Here is a 14,098-nt window from a genome sequence, read left to right as displayed (position 1 = left end):
TGCTAGCCACAGAGTAATTTGTAGTGCACCCAGCTGATTTCTGCCTCTCCGTTTCTTTCCTGACCACTAAACATGAAGGTGTCATTATGGGTTTTATTGTTGTCGCACCACAGTTTTACCAGAAGGCTGGTGTCAGCTTCTGGCCAACTGGCAGCATAGAAAGATTTCTTGGGCAGCATCTTTGTTCAAATGGTGTGGAAGTGCAGCAAAAAGAGCAGAAGGGAGGAGGTAGGCTAGAAAGTACAGCCCAGCGAGAAATATGGGATAAGTTTGAAGGACTAACAGCACTTTGGCTTGATAAGCCTGAAGGAAACCCAAGCTCAAGCCTATACCCTCAACCCTGCCAGCTAGCCCAGGCTTAGAGTACCCTTAACCCAGGGTTGGAGGGTTTTTGTGTGTGATCAGGGAGGTTGGGACAATCCTTCTGCAGTAATGCCAACCCCTAGTCTGTTCCTGCTGGCAGTTATGGACTCCTCTACCTTATATGGCTGCAGCATCACCTAGAGAATGCTATCCAATTATTTGTGTGGTCCCTATCACTGTGCTATCCAAGTGCTTAAGACATTAATGAATTCATCCTCACAACATTCCTGTGGGGCAGGGAACTATTCTTCCCTTTTCTGACAGGGGAGGAAGCTGGAGCAGACTAAGGGCACACAGGAAGTGTGACACAGCTAGGAATCAGTCCCAGACCTCACAAGACCCAATCCAGTGTTGGCACTACAAGACCATCTTTCCATCTCTACTAAAGTTGCTCCTCTCCTCGCATACACTGCTTCTTCAGACATCCAGACTCTGAGCCTGTAAAATCAGCAGTACAGGCGAGGTCAGCACTCAATGCTCTCTGGAGCACAATTTGAGAATTGCTGCTACAAAAGAAACCAAACAAAAGGCACTGCTCGGAGGGGACTCATATTACTGGCTCTGTGGTGAAGATATTTTGGGGTCTTTTAATGTTCTGACTCCACAGGAGGGTGGAAAAGTGACCAGATGTACAGAAAGAATCTGTAGAAAGATTAGAAGGATGTTACCGCTGGTAGCTTTGCCCTAGTTTGGGAAGCAGTGAGGCTCCATGGTTGCTGAAGCAACTCTGCCTCAGCGCAGAGGGGGCTGTGTCTTATCTTTTTATGGATCAACTATTGCTGGGATATCTAGAGGTTTAGAGCTTGGGAACAGGGAGACCTGGATTAAATTTCCTGCTTCACACTGATTTTCTGTGTGTCCATTTTGTGCCTGAGTTTCCCCGTCTTTAAAATAGGGATTTAGCACTCCCCTACCTCACAGGAATGTTGTGAGGATAAATGTGTTAAAAATGGTGAGGCATTCAAATATTTATATAGCCCCAGTTACCACAGTAACTAAGATAGTAGATGGATTACCTGTATGTGCATGTGTGTACCATGACCAATGCCTCTGGAAACTGATCTGGCTTTCTGGGAAGTTCTACATCTCTTTTCTGCAGATATAGGGCCCTATACTCCACAGCCTTGCACGCTGAACAGTGTGAGTACAAAATGGCTGTAAAAGGCCAAGATTGCCAACCTTTTACCTCCCACTTTGCACGGAGTGGAGTGGAGACTCAGACCCAGATATTTCCTTCATTTTATTTTCAAAGCTTTGGCATCCACAGAAAATCAAGTAGATTAACAACAATTGCTACTGCAAATATGGTAATACATGCCATCAGGTAGATGATCCAGCAGTTTGAACTCTGAAATGCAGGGCTTGTCCCAAACACTAGCGAGATGTTTGAAGAGCTAAAGGTTGTGCTGATAGGGGGACTGAAAAAACTCTCTTAACAGGAATTCTGAATGAGTAAAGACTCAAAGGTCATTTATTGATTCAAGAGACCAATATCTCCTATGAAGCATTACAGTCCATTTCCTCCCCCTAAGGATATCTGAATTGGACAGATCATGTTTAGGCACAATAAAAACTGCTGCAACTGACCAATGCGAATGAGAACACGGATTCTTGCTACCCTCCAGTGGTGCTTTGGTATAACTGCAGGAGTTTCCTTTGGAAAATGAGCACATGAACAACAAACTGTTGGCACTCATAAGAAAGCCCAAAATAAGCACAAGCACACTCTTATAAGCACTGTCCAACTATGGTCATCCTCTTAAAATACATATTATTGCAAGCCAGAAGCACATTTCACTGTGAGGTTCCCCCACCCCAGTCTTCATGCAGTTACCCCTCTATATCCAGTGAAGAACTATTCATTTTAAGTACACTGCATTCTGGGATTGGTCAAAAGTAAGGGGGCAAACCTTGGTTATGCTCTGTAGGTGTCCAACACTCAATGTGCAGTGGAAATGCTGCTATCTGCTGCATCAAGACCAAGCAGCAGAGAACTTCCACTAGGTAGACTCAACACCCTGTGTGTGCCACAGCTCCCCCACAGATAATGGATGCAAGTGGGTCAGGGTCATGAAAATGGGCTGGCTAGTGGGTATCTGTGCAGCATAACTCCCCTGTAATTATTATATATCACTTGTACTGAAGTAGTGCCCAGAGGTCCCAGTCAGTGACAGGGCCCCACTTTGGTTGGCACTGTAGACTGTGCCCCAAAGAGTTTTCAAGCTTATCTCAAACAAGATGCAGCAGGAGACAGTGTGACAACAGGAGAAGAGGAGATGGTAATCGACCAAGCTGTCACATAGGAAAGCAACGTGCATAACTAGATGGCTCTGAGGCATTTCAAAGGTTTATTTTAAAATAAAGATACATGAACCAATGTCACTTACTTCTGACTGCTCCTCCGTCTGGCCCTCATTAGGTGGTTGACCACTTGCATCAGAAGCGACGTTTGATGGAGTGGCTTTATAGAGGAGTTTTGGTGGGGTGGCATCCCCAGAAAGTGGAAGTATGTGTGGAAACAGCTGTGGAAAAAGCAGACAAGTGTGTATTCAAGGTTAGCAGCACTGATTGAGCTGAGAATTCAGGGCATGATGCAGTAAGCGACATAGGTAGATAAGTAGGGAAGGGCATAGTTGTCAGGAGCCTTGAAGGGAAGGACACGAGGCCGAATCTGACTGTGTCCACCTCACAGATGCCCTGGCTTTCCCTATCCTCCCCACAGCACAGCCCTTGACTATACACCATGTATTATCAAAACGTACAAAGGAAGCAAGCTGAAAACTAGAGAAGTCAGAGGTGGTTATGGTAAGCTTAGCAGGCAAGAGCTATTCAAACAGCAACATAGACTGAGATATTCAGACTAAGAAATGTCAACAACCAAATCCCGTTAAAATGAATGGGGGCTGAGCAACCAAATCCCGTATGAGGCTTTGAAAAATCTCAGCTGCAAGTGACAACCTTTATCTGTCAGCTTGCGCCACTCAGGTGACAGGTAAACAGTTATTTGTGTTTATCTGCTCTAGCCATTTTGTTTCTAAAAGGTAGTTAGAGAGGGAAGATATCAACATGTATTGTATCCCAACTAACACTAATCCCCCACGGCTTGTTTAAGTGCTGTGCTGGTCTGTTGTGTAAGAGCTAATGGATTTTTAAAATCCACGTTAGTAAGAGAAAGAGAAACTCTCATTTATATGCAACACAATTATCTATTGTTGAAACACCTAGGGCTTATCTTATAAAAAGTAGTGCAGCTTTAACTATAGCCATATAGTGAGGCAGCAAAAAGTCCCCTATTGTGGAGAGAGAAGATGGGTGAGGTAATATTATTTATTTAGAGAGACCAGCCTTGTCTCTCTAATATCCTGGAACCAACACGATTACAACAACCCTATTGTGGATGCAGTCACACCAGTCTCAGAGTGCTCGTAGCTTAGTCCACGTAATGAACACCAGTATAACTGTGTCTACAGTAGGACTTTTACCACTATAACTTTGTCAGGAAAAACAACACACAAAAATAAGCCAAACCAAACCCACACCTCCTAACTAAGGCTTTGTCTACACTGCACTTTCACTGTTAAAACTTTTGTCGATGTGGGGTGTGGAAACCTCCCCCCCCCCCCGCAACAACAAACAAACATTTGAATGACGAAAAGAGCCGATGTGGACAGCGCTCCATTGGCAGGAGCTGCTCTCCCGTCGATGAAGCTACTGCCCCTCGTTGGTTTTATTTTGTTGCTGGAGAGCTCTCTCCCGGCAACAAAGAGTGACTACACTGCGCACCTGACAATGGAGCGGCTACAGCAGCACAGCTGCACCATTGTAAGGTGAGATGTGTAGACACAGCCTAATATAGTTATGCCAGGAAAACTTAAGTGTAGACCAGCCCTTAGGCCTTGTGTTCACTAGGAGAGGAAAGAAAAAAAGGTGTGTCTTTAACTCCGGTTAGCTAACTTAAGGTAAAATCCCTAGCGAAGACAAGGTAATTTTCATATGTGTTAACATGGTTCCCTATAGTCTTTACCTCAAACTGCATTGTCTTCACTAGAGTTTCTGCCTTGAGTTAGTTAACTCGAGTTAAGAGCACACTTCTTCTTAGTGAAGACCCAGCCCCTGAGATTTAAGAATGAAGGGCCAGATTTTCACTTCATTTACACTGGTGTATATCCAGGATACCTACATTGACTTAAGCGGACCTATTCTGGATTTACACTGGTGTAACAGAGGTCACCGAGAAGTATAAGCTCAAGACCCAGAAGCTGTCGACACTCCACATAAGCATGCTAGTAGACTTGAAAAACCAAACCCCAAGAACCCTACATTGAATAGCTAATGCAGTCCCATATTAAGAAACCCCTCCTTCCTCCTTAAAGAACTACCGGCCTTAGCCCATGCGATATGGAATGCTGCAAGTCATGAGTCCAAGAACAGAAAAAAGGTTTAGTCTGTATGCCCATTCCCATGTGTGGTTTTAAGAGAGAAGATAAACACATTTCCCTGCAATATGCAAAAATAATCTGGACTGGGCTTTTCAAAGGAAAATAGGCTCCCAACTCCCATAGGCTTCTTTGGAAATTCCATCCTTTGCTGCAAGGTAGAGGCTTGATCCAGCAAAGCACTTAAGCATGTGCTTAACTGATTCCTATGGGCCTATTCACAAGCAGGCGCTTAACTTTAAGCATCAGTGTTTTGGTGGATTGGGACCTCAGTAAATAATTTTTAGCCTGGTGTAAGCTTTGTACCACTTAGTGAATCCATTGTTGCAATGAACTTGTTTGACTGGGGGGTGTTCTCTATGTTAATCTCTCTCAGGCTGCATACCTCACTCTGGTAAGGTAAGAGTTTTATTTATTATGTCATATCTTGTTTTGTTCACACTATAAATATTGTTGAGTGACAAATGTCAATTTTCTTCATTCTTTACTGAAAGGCTGCCTGGTAACTTGGGGTGCAGCTAGAGAGACTTTACAAGCTATCATTACTATGGCAATTCAAAGTGCTAATGTAGCGGCAACGGGTAGTGTACATCAAAGCATGAGTCACTTGTTGCTACCAATAGGTGTGCTCTGAAGGGGAGTGGGTGATGGGAAGGAGTAGCAGTGTTACTATAATCACGTTACAACTTGTTGCAATGTACAATGAATTAGCATTTGCACAGAGTGTATTAATTCATAAAATGATGACGATGACTTTAGGCCATATTCACAGTATGGTTGTAACAATGACTGAAAACAGTTACAAGCCAGTTTTAGCACCGTATGCAGCCGAGCACTGAAGTGCGTGCGCCCCAATCCTGTATTCCTTGTGCATCCATAATTGCCACTGATGGCAGTGGGAGTTTAGAGTGGGCAAGGAATGTACGTCTTACAATGGTGGTAAGAAACTGTGCTGTAGATTTGCTAAGGGGTAGCCTGTAACATGGTTTCCGGAGGAGTGATGGTTCAGTAAAAAAGAAAATACTAGTCTATCTATACTGGATAAGAGTTTCCAACTTAGGTGCCTAAATAAATGACCTGACTTTCAAAAGCATTAAGCAGCTCTCACCGAAGTCATTGGTTGCTGCTCAGTGCGTCAGAAAATCAGGTCACTTTTCAAGCACCTAAATCAGAAGTTTGGAGCCTAACTTGTGGCACCCAGTTTGAACATTTAAAAAAAAAAATTAAGAAACAAGTCGCTTTCAAAGTGAACAGTGCTATAGGATTTTTATCCTGATCCTCCTTGCTCTTTAGAGGGTCATTCTAAAGCCCACTGAAGTTGATGGGAACATTTCCATTTACTTGGATAGGCTTTATATCAAGCCCTAATTTTGTGCTACCTAAAATATTTGAGAGATTTCATTTCACCTTTGCATGAACTTTGTGGTTTCAAACAAAGCAAAGACAGTAATTTATTGTAGCTATACTCCAGGAAGATAAGATGCTACAGTGAAAGGAATGATTATAGGCTATATGACCGAGCAGGAAGAGAGTTCAGAATCCCAAACGCCCACTTTCAAAGTCTGAAAGGGTCAAATTTGGCAGCATATCCTCGATGCAGCATTATCAATCCTCTCCCCACAATGTTGTTTTACAGCCAGAGCTGTAGACAGCAGCATTTGAAGTTTGCTAGCATTGCTTCCACCCCTCTCAGCACCTCTCATCGTCTGCTCCCCATCATCCAGATCAAAAGAGCCCACCCAATGAGGCCATCTGAGCTGTGGGTGGCCTGCTGACCTGTCAATCCCTCCCATGTGTGGGCACTGCTCCTCAGTAACTAGATGGGAGTAAGAGCACAGGAGGGGCTGACGTCTCTAAGTGTGTCAAGTTGCAATATATTACAAATGCCGGGTGTGAAAAGAGTAATTTTTTCCCCTTCTATTTTCTGACAGAACCCCCTCTCCAATGGCTATCCATGTCTCCTCTCCAGTTGTGTGTGTTCTTGTGTAACTCTAGAAACCTGTAGCTTCTTCCTTAACTATTTCTTTTTTGAAGTTTTAGTCCTGAGCCTCATTTTGCTACAAGACACAGACTCATCTGTGAGCAAGATCTCAGCTAAATATATTGAGGATTATTAAGTAGCTAGGTAGAGCTGGTCAGAAAAAACCTGGATGGAACTATTTACGGGCAGAAAAGGGACAGTTCCATTGAAATTGACATGCTTCTCGAAATTGGTCAGTTTCTCAGAAATTCAGTTTTGGAGAAAGAAAAAAACAAAACAGTCCTGACAATGACAAAGCCTCCTGTGTTGACATTTTCAGAATGAAAAATGTTTCAATTTTTCATTTGGAAGTGATGTTTCATTTTGAATGGTTTTTATTTTGTAATATAGTATAATAGAATAAAAAAAGTTAAAAATCAAAACAATTTGAGTTTTCCATCTGGGAGAATTCTAAAATTTTCAGGTTTTGTTCCAATTTGCAATGAAGTCAAAATTTTAAAATCCCCAACTCCCTTTGCAAAGTGGAATTTCCATCCTCTGCCCAACTCTGCTACTAGGCCCATTTTATCATATTCTGTGGAAATGCTTTTGTGGTATGAACATGTCTTTCTAGACGACATGCTTTAGTCAGACAAGTTATTGAGGTCAATACAGGGGTAACTGGTGAAGTTTTGTGGCCTGCGTTATACAGGTGGTCAGATAAGATGATCCTAAATGGGCTCCTCGGGCCTTAAAAATCTAGAGAATATCTTTTGAGCAGTGAATAAAGTATATCAAACCAACTAATCTCTTCAACTCAAAGCTCTATTTTCCTGGAATAACACGAGACACTGGGATACTGGAGGGCTTAGATAAAACAATTATAGTTTCTTATTATTCAAAATTCTGTTGTCTTCTACATCTGGGATACTGGCCTTGCTTAAGAAAAAATATTCCTTCAGTAAAGTTTCATATGCAACCAGAAGATGTCAGTGTTGACACAAACAACAGTGCTGGAGTTTTTAAAAACAGAGCAGATGACACAATAAAGACGACATTTAGCCTTACCTTAGAGGCTAATACATTGGATGACATCACATGTGACTGTTACATGACTTAGCAAGAAAAAGTTTGCTGAAGAATTAAAATAGTTGAGTGTTTGCTGGGGAAAACACTGGAGGATTCCTGCATCTGTTTTTCACTCTATGGATAAGATCAAAATTTTTCCAAATAATCAGTTCAGTATTAGAGCAAACATCCATTCAAATGACTGTATGAAAATATTTACGACAAGCCAAAAGACAGACTGGATAATAATGAGATATGATGCTTTTCACTTCTAGGTCCCTGGCTCTGATCTGGCCTAAATTTTATGACTGAAAGTTGTTAGCATTTGACAGCTGATTTGTGGCCTTCCTGCATTAGTGATCTCAGTTCTCTTGCTAGTGGACTGATGTCCCCAGCACATAGACCAGCTCAAGAACTGGCATCTTCATGGACAGTGTCAGCAATGATGCCAAGGTGTTAATGGAGAATGAACTGTTCTCTTACCCCTAGAGGTCAGGGTACAGGCACGCTGATGGGGCAGGTTGGGACACTTGCACAGACTGTAAAAAGCGACAAAGAGTCCTATCGCACCTTATAGCAGACCTTAACAGACGTATTGAAGCATAAGCTTTCGTGCATGCATCTGACGAAGTGGGTATTCACCCACAAAAGCTCATGCTCCAATACGTCTGTTAGTCTATTAGGTGCCACAGGACTCTTTGTCGCTTTTACAGATCCAGGCTAACACGGCTACCGTTCTGACACTTGCACAGACTGTACTCTGTTTTTCAAAGCTGTCAATTCAGCAAATCTCACAAGTGCAAGCAGATTTGGTAGTGATCAGAACAAGTTAGGCAGCCAAGGCTTGGTCCTGCTCCTATTCCAGTGTATGGCCAATTTCCCATGACCTTGTATGGGGTAGGATCAACCCCCAGAAAGCTTTTCATACTCAATTCAATAAGCACTTATTGTTTGGAAAGCAAGCATCCAAGTGGGAGCCATAGTGAAGTCATTAGAAAGGAAGGCTTCAGGAATTCTCTAGGACTCCAAGTGTGTGGAATTCCTTGCTTGTATCTTTATTAATGAGAAACTTCCTGCGGGTCTGGCCGAGGCAGGAAGCACAGTATGTAGTTTATGTTCCTTGGTGCATTTCTTTAGGGCCAAGCCCTGCCTTTAGGTATGTACTTGCAATTCACAGACAAGTTATAGTCAAAATCATATAGATCTGAGGACAGAATTTGGCTCTTATGTATATAAGCACATCCACCTGAGCAGGTACTTATATGGCCTCTACCACTGGACTATTTGTGTGTCTACACGTAAGGTGTCCACATGCCAAGGCATATGAAATATCCATTGGATCAGCTTCGGTTGCTTCCTATATTTTTATATAAATAATGTAAATAAAATATAGACATTGTTCAAAATTGTGGCATTCAATACTTCAAATATACTCAGCTAAAGGCTTATGAAAAACATGCTGTTTTCAAGTCTGCTTTTGATGGTTAGCATCTGATTGACCAGATCCGTATCTTGTAAATATTGCTTGTGGTCCCACAATGTACTTGTGGCCAACGTAATTGCCGTGGGATGTGTGTTGACAGTGGGATCATGGAGCTGTTCTCCCAGCTAGGGAAAGTGGGATGCCCACTGCTCCACGTTTGTGATTTTCTAGAAAAACAAAAACGATCATTGTTTTATTGGTGATATCTAAGAGCAGAGATGAACCTGAACCAAAACCCCAGACCCAAACATCCTCAGTCTTCAGGGAAGCTCAGACAGGGACCTAAAGTTGGTAGCTATCATCATTGCAGTAGGCCAAACCATACACCCAGCTGCAAACACCCTCAAACATTCAGTGTATACCAATCCACATTATGCTTGGGCCCATCTCTGCTGAAATTGCTTCATCTGGTAATAAGAAAGTTTTACTGTCCTACCCAACTAAATATGGTTAAGAGTGCAGTACATTAAAGGGTCTTAGGTGTTTGTATTACAGCAATGCTTAAATAAAGCCAGACTTTCAAAATAAGATATGTAGAATGGTGTCGCTTTAACAGTGTTGTGAGGTGGGTATTGAATGGGTCAGGAGGAAATTACTTACAGAATATGCATCAGGCGCCTATGAAGCTCTTTGCACATGGTCACACAGTAGGGTCTAATTTCAAGAGCTAAAATTTCCCCTAAAAATGCAGAGGGGTATAACTCATTGCCATTTCCTCTATCCAGGTGCTTCAGCAACGTGCTACATTCTGGCACGATGCATTTGCACATTAAGTTGTGGTCTGAGCAATGAAAATAAGCTTATGGCTTATTCACTCTTCTCAGATGCACTTCACCCCCCCCCCGGGTTTAAATAGTTTGATGCCAGTCTGAAGGGATCAGATGATCCAGTGCACACAGGCCCCAGTCCTGTTCCCTTAAAATCCATGGCAAGACTCCCGTTGACTTCAAAAGAGAAGGACTGGGCTCTGATGCAGCAGAGATGTCCTCATGGTGCAAGTCAGATTCCCGTACGTTTGGGTAGATTCCCTTACATTCAGTAAGGCATCCTTTGACCTAACTACTAGAGCTTCCTGACTTTTTAAAATAATAAAAAAAAAGTTGAAAATGGTCTTTTTAAAAAATGAAACATTTCACGCACAAAAAATTGACTTTCAAAGAGGATGGTGTATGTGTGACTGTCAAAAAAAATTACACAAATTTCCATAAAAAAATGTTACAAACATCAAAATAGTTATCAACTTTGCGTTTACCAAAATCCTAGGTTTCAGTAAATGAAACTTTTTGATAATTATTTCAATCATGGTTTGGCAGGTCTTATATAAAGAACTTGATTTCATAAGTGGAAAATGGGCCCATTGCAAGCCATGCAACATGAGAACAGCTTTGAAATTTCTCTCTCATATATATAAAAGGCTTGTGATTAGCTCTGCTAGTTAACCCTGTTGTGAAAGAGAGTGAAAAGTAGTCTCACAAGCCAGGGCAGGAAATTGTCAGAAGATATATGTTAGATTTGGGGCTGGCTGACTTTTAATATGCACCACCGAAAAATGCAGATCTCTGAGCTGTTTTAGGATTAACAGTGGTACCACCAACTGTCTGTAGCTGGAATGTATGGATTTTTGGATGGATCGCATGATGGGTTGGGTTCATTCACAGCCATGATGAACATCACAATTTGAGCAACAAGTGAGGGCAATAGGAGCATGGAAAAAAATACAACAGGCCAAACTCTGCCTTCATCTTAAGGGGACTTGCAGGTGTAAAAATGAAAGCAGGTTTCCAGATGAAGAGTGTTAAGTAGATCCTGGGGCTAGAAGTGCATGGCGGTAGCTTAAGAGTAAAAACCCTTAAAAGAACATTCTAGTTTACATTTATTGAAAAAAACCCATTATGTAACTAAGAAATTCATTTTTTACAAGACATTCACACATTGGAAACTATGTTTGGGTGGGTTAATTGAACTGCCAACCTTAATGCTGCTCCTTCAGCAATGCCAGAGAAAGTAGTAATAATACCTAGCTCTCATACAGTACTTTTCATGAGCCAATCGCAAAGCACTTTACAAAGGAGGTATCATTTCCCCCACTTTGCAGATGGAGAAACTGCGGCACAGAGCAGCAGAGTGACTTGCCCAGAGTCACCCAGTGGCATAGCTGGGAATAGAACCCAGATCACCTGAGTCCTGTGCTATAACCACTAGGCCACACTGTCAAAACTACCTTATCTAAAAAGCAGCAGTTTCATCTTTTCATTAATCACACACCCAAGAGTTTTCTTTTACTTACAGAAAGAAATTCATCCCTGCGCAGAGGACCAGCACAAGATTTATGCATTATGAAGTCCTCAAAATAGTGCTTAATGGAACTCACAAAGGCCTTTTGATAGCACTGTGCAGAGATGAATTTCACTACAAGTACTATACCACTTCCAAAGCTGACTCAAGTCTATGGAAATCTTTCCATTGACTGCATTCTGTTAGCACACTAATTTGCATTACACTGTACATCCAAATAGGCTGGTCACAGGAAAGACATATAGGAGAATTTTCAAATGTGACTCTGGCTTATTACATTGCAGACACTTGAGGAGATAAATGTAAAAAAGGAAAATTGGATTATATTAAGAAAAAAAGACCTACAGCAAGGACACAAATTAATTTCCATCCGGTCATTATGACTCACAAGACAGCGTGCCGGCAACATTGCACAAAAAAGGTCCATTGAAGTAGTAGTAATCATTTCCATTGCTAATGGTTACTCTGGCTCAACAGCGTTTACAGGTTTTGTTAAGTTGCCGTAAAACAAACACTGCAGGGAAATAAACATGGCTATTTTACCAATATAAGCAGACCCTTCTCTGTTTAGAAAACAAAATGGATTTTTTCCCCTATCCTTGCACATGAGATGTCAGGATGTCCAGTGAAGAGAGTCAGATTTAGACAGACTTTCAAATCAATTTGCAAAAAATTCTTGCTGTGGTACATGCAAACCTATTATTCCAGCAGCACCTAATTGCGCCCTGGAACACTGAATGGCAGTGACACTCGGGTTTGGCTTAGCTGCCTCTAGCAGCCAGGTGCCACCCTTCCATGACGGAGGGGTGGCTGGGTCAAACTTGGGTCCCAGTGTGCTAGGCACTGGGAAAGACAGTCCTTTTCCCTTAGTCCTTTAGTTAGAAAACAAGACTTACAGAAAACAATTTTTTTTAAATGGATCAGAACCTCAGGTGGTATAAATCAATATACTACCACCAAAATTAATTATACCAGCTGAGGATCAGCCCCTTTATTTTACTCTGAGATGCAGTAAAGTCTAGTGGTTAGAGTTGGGGACCAGGGGCACAAAGAGAATTGGGTGCCTAAGCACCTAATTATTTTTTTACAATCCAATACTCAGAAGTGCACCACTGCTAGTGATACTGTACCTCACCAAGGAAGGTTCTCTCCTGCCCTTGGGAAGAACATATTTTTCCATCAGAATGCAGATGGATTTTTGTGTAGTTTCAAACCAGAGCATTTATAATAATTCAGTGAGTCAATTAAAACAGGACACATTCTGACAGAGATTGTCCCAGACAAAAAAATGATTTTTGATGAAGTTTTACAATGGTAATGATTAACTGTATGATTACAGTAATTTAGCTGTACAGCAAAAACCTTAGACTCTACATGTAATTTATAAGCTTGTTGACAACTGTAGCGGGTCAGGCACCACAGCACCCCTTTGTGGCAGGGGTAGGATGGGGTGCTGATGTCTCACCACTCTCGAGTCACTATGTCTGCCTCTCTGCAGGCGGTCAGTGACGGCCTCTTGGCCTTCCTCTTCACTGTCACTCCTGTTGGGTGCAGTAGCGTGGCCTAGCAGTCAGAGTCTATATAACCTCCCTTACGGGCGGGATAGCACAGCCTAGCGGCCAGAGTCCATATACACCCCCCTATGAACAGGGTAGCACGGCCTAGCGGCCAGAGTCCATATACACCCCCCTATGAATGGGGTAGCACGGCCTAGCGGCCAGAGCCCATATATGCCCCCCCATATGAGCAGGGTCGCAAAGCCTAGTGGCCAGAGTCCATATAAACCCCCTTATGAGCAGAATAGCATAGCCTAGCAGCCAGACTCTGTATACACCCCTCCATGAGCAGGGTCGCACGGCCTAGTGGCCAGAGTCCATATAAACCCTCTTACGAGCAGGGTAACACGACCTAGCAGCCAAGATCCCTCACGGTTCGGGGGTGAGGGACTCAGGCCTGTCCTCTCCACTGAGCCCCGACCCAGGGCCCTGTTAGTGGCAAGCTCTCCTTGCCCCTCGCTCGGCGGGGATCCATTCACAACACGATGAGCGTCACCACAGTTCTAATGCTGTTTGTCTCTAAAGTTCTCCCGGGTCACTTCCTACCGTGAATACCAGTTCATCTGGGGCAGGGGGTCCTCTGGTCTGTTTCTCCCCTGTGGCGTCATCTGTCGGGGTCCCAGGTAGTGTCTCAGCTTGGCTGACTCCTAGCGCGTAGGCTCTCCCTCTTCAGGAGCTGGCAGCGTGCATCCTTCTCCAGTGGTCAGCCCAGACTGAGCTGATCTGCAGGCTTTTATACCTGTTCTCCAGTTGGAGCATGCCCAGCAGAGCTTCCGGGGCAGGGCTTCCTCTGCTAGGAAGGAAGGGTTAACCCCTGCTGTACCAGAGCGGGGCTGCTCTGCCCCGTCACAACAACACAAACAATATGATTAAAAACACTATTTTAAAACACCTTCCAGAATGATCAATAACTCAGGGCTTGTAACAGCCCTTCCCA

The 14,098-nt window shown here is 43.0% G+C and overlaps 1 long non-coding RNA gene across 1 annotated transcript in view; it reads right to left on the bottom strand.

The window, feature by feature from the left end:
• Window positions 1–13,819, bottom strand: part of LOC123373357 — a 38,231-nt gene extending 24,412 nt beyond the window's left edge. The window contains exons 1-2 of the long non-coding RNA XR_006580683.1: window positions 13,708–13,819; window positions 2,751–2,885 (exon numbers count right to left, since the gene is read on the bottom strand). This is a non-coding gene — a long non-coding RNA (uncharacterized LOC123373357). The remainder of the gene's footprint in view (window positions 1–2,750; window positions 2,886–13,707) is intronic.
• Window positions 13,820–14,098: the final 279 nt, after the last annotated feature.

This window comes from Mauremys mutica, chromosome 6, assembly GCF_020497125.1.
Source record: "Mauremys mutica isolate MM-2020 ecotype Southern chromosome 6, ASM2049712v1, whole genome shotgun sequence".
In the NCBI taxonomy this organism is placed as follows: domain Eukaryota; kingdom Metazoa; phylum Chordata; order Testudines; family Geoemydidae; genus Mauremys; species Mauremys mutica.
This window is presented reverse-complemented; position numbering and strand designations above follow the sequence as displayed.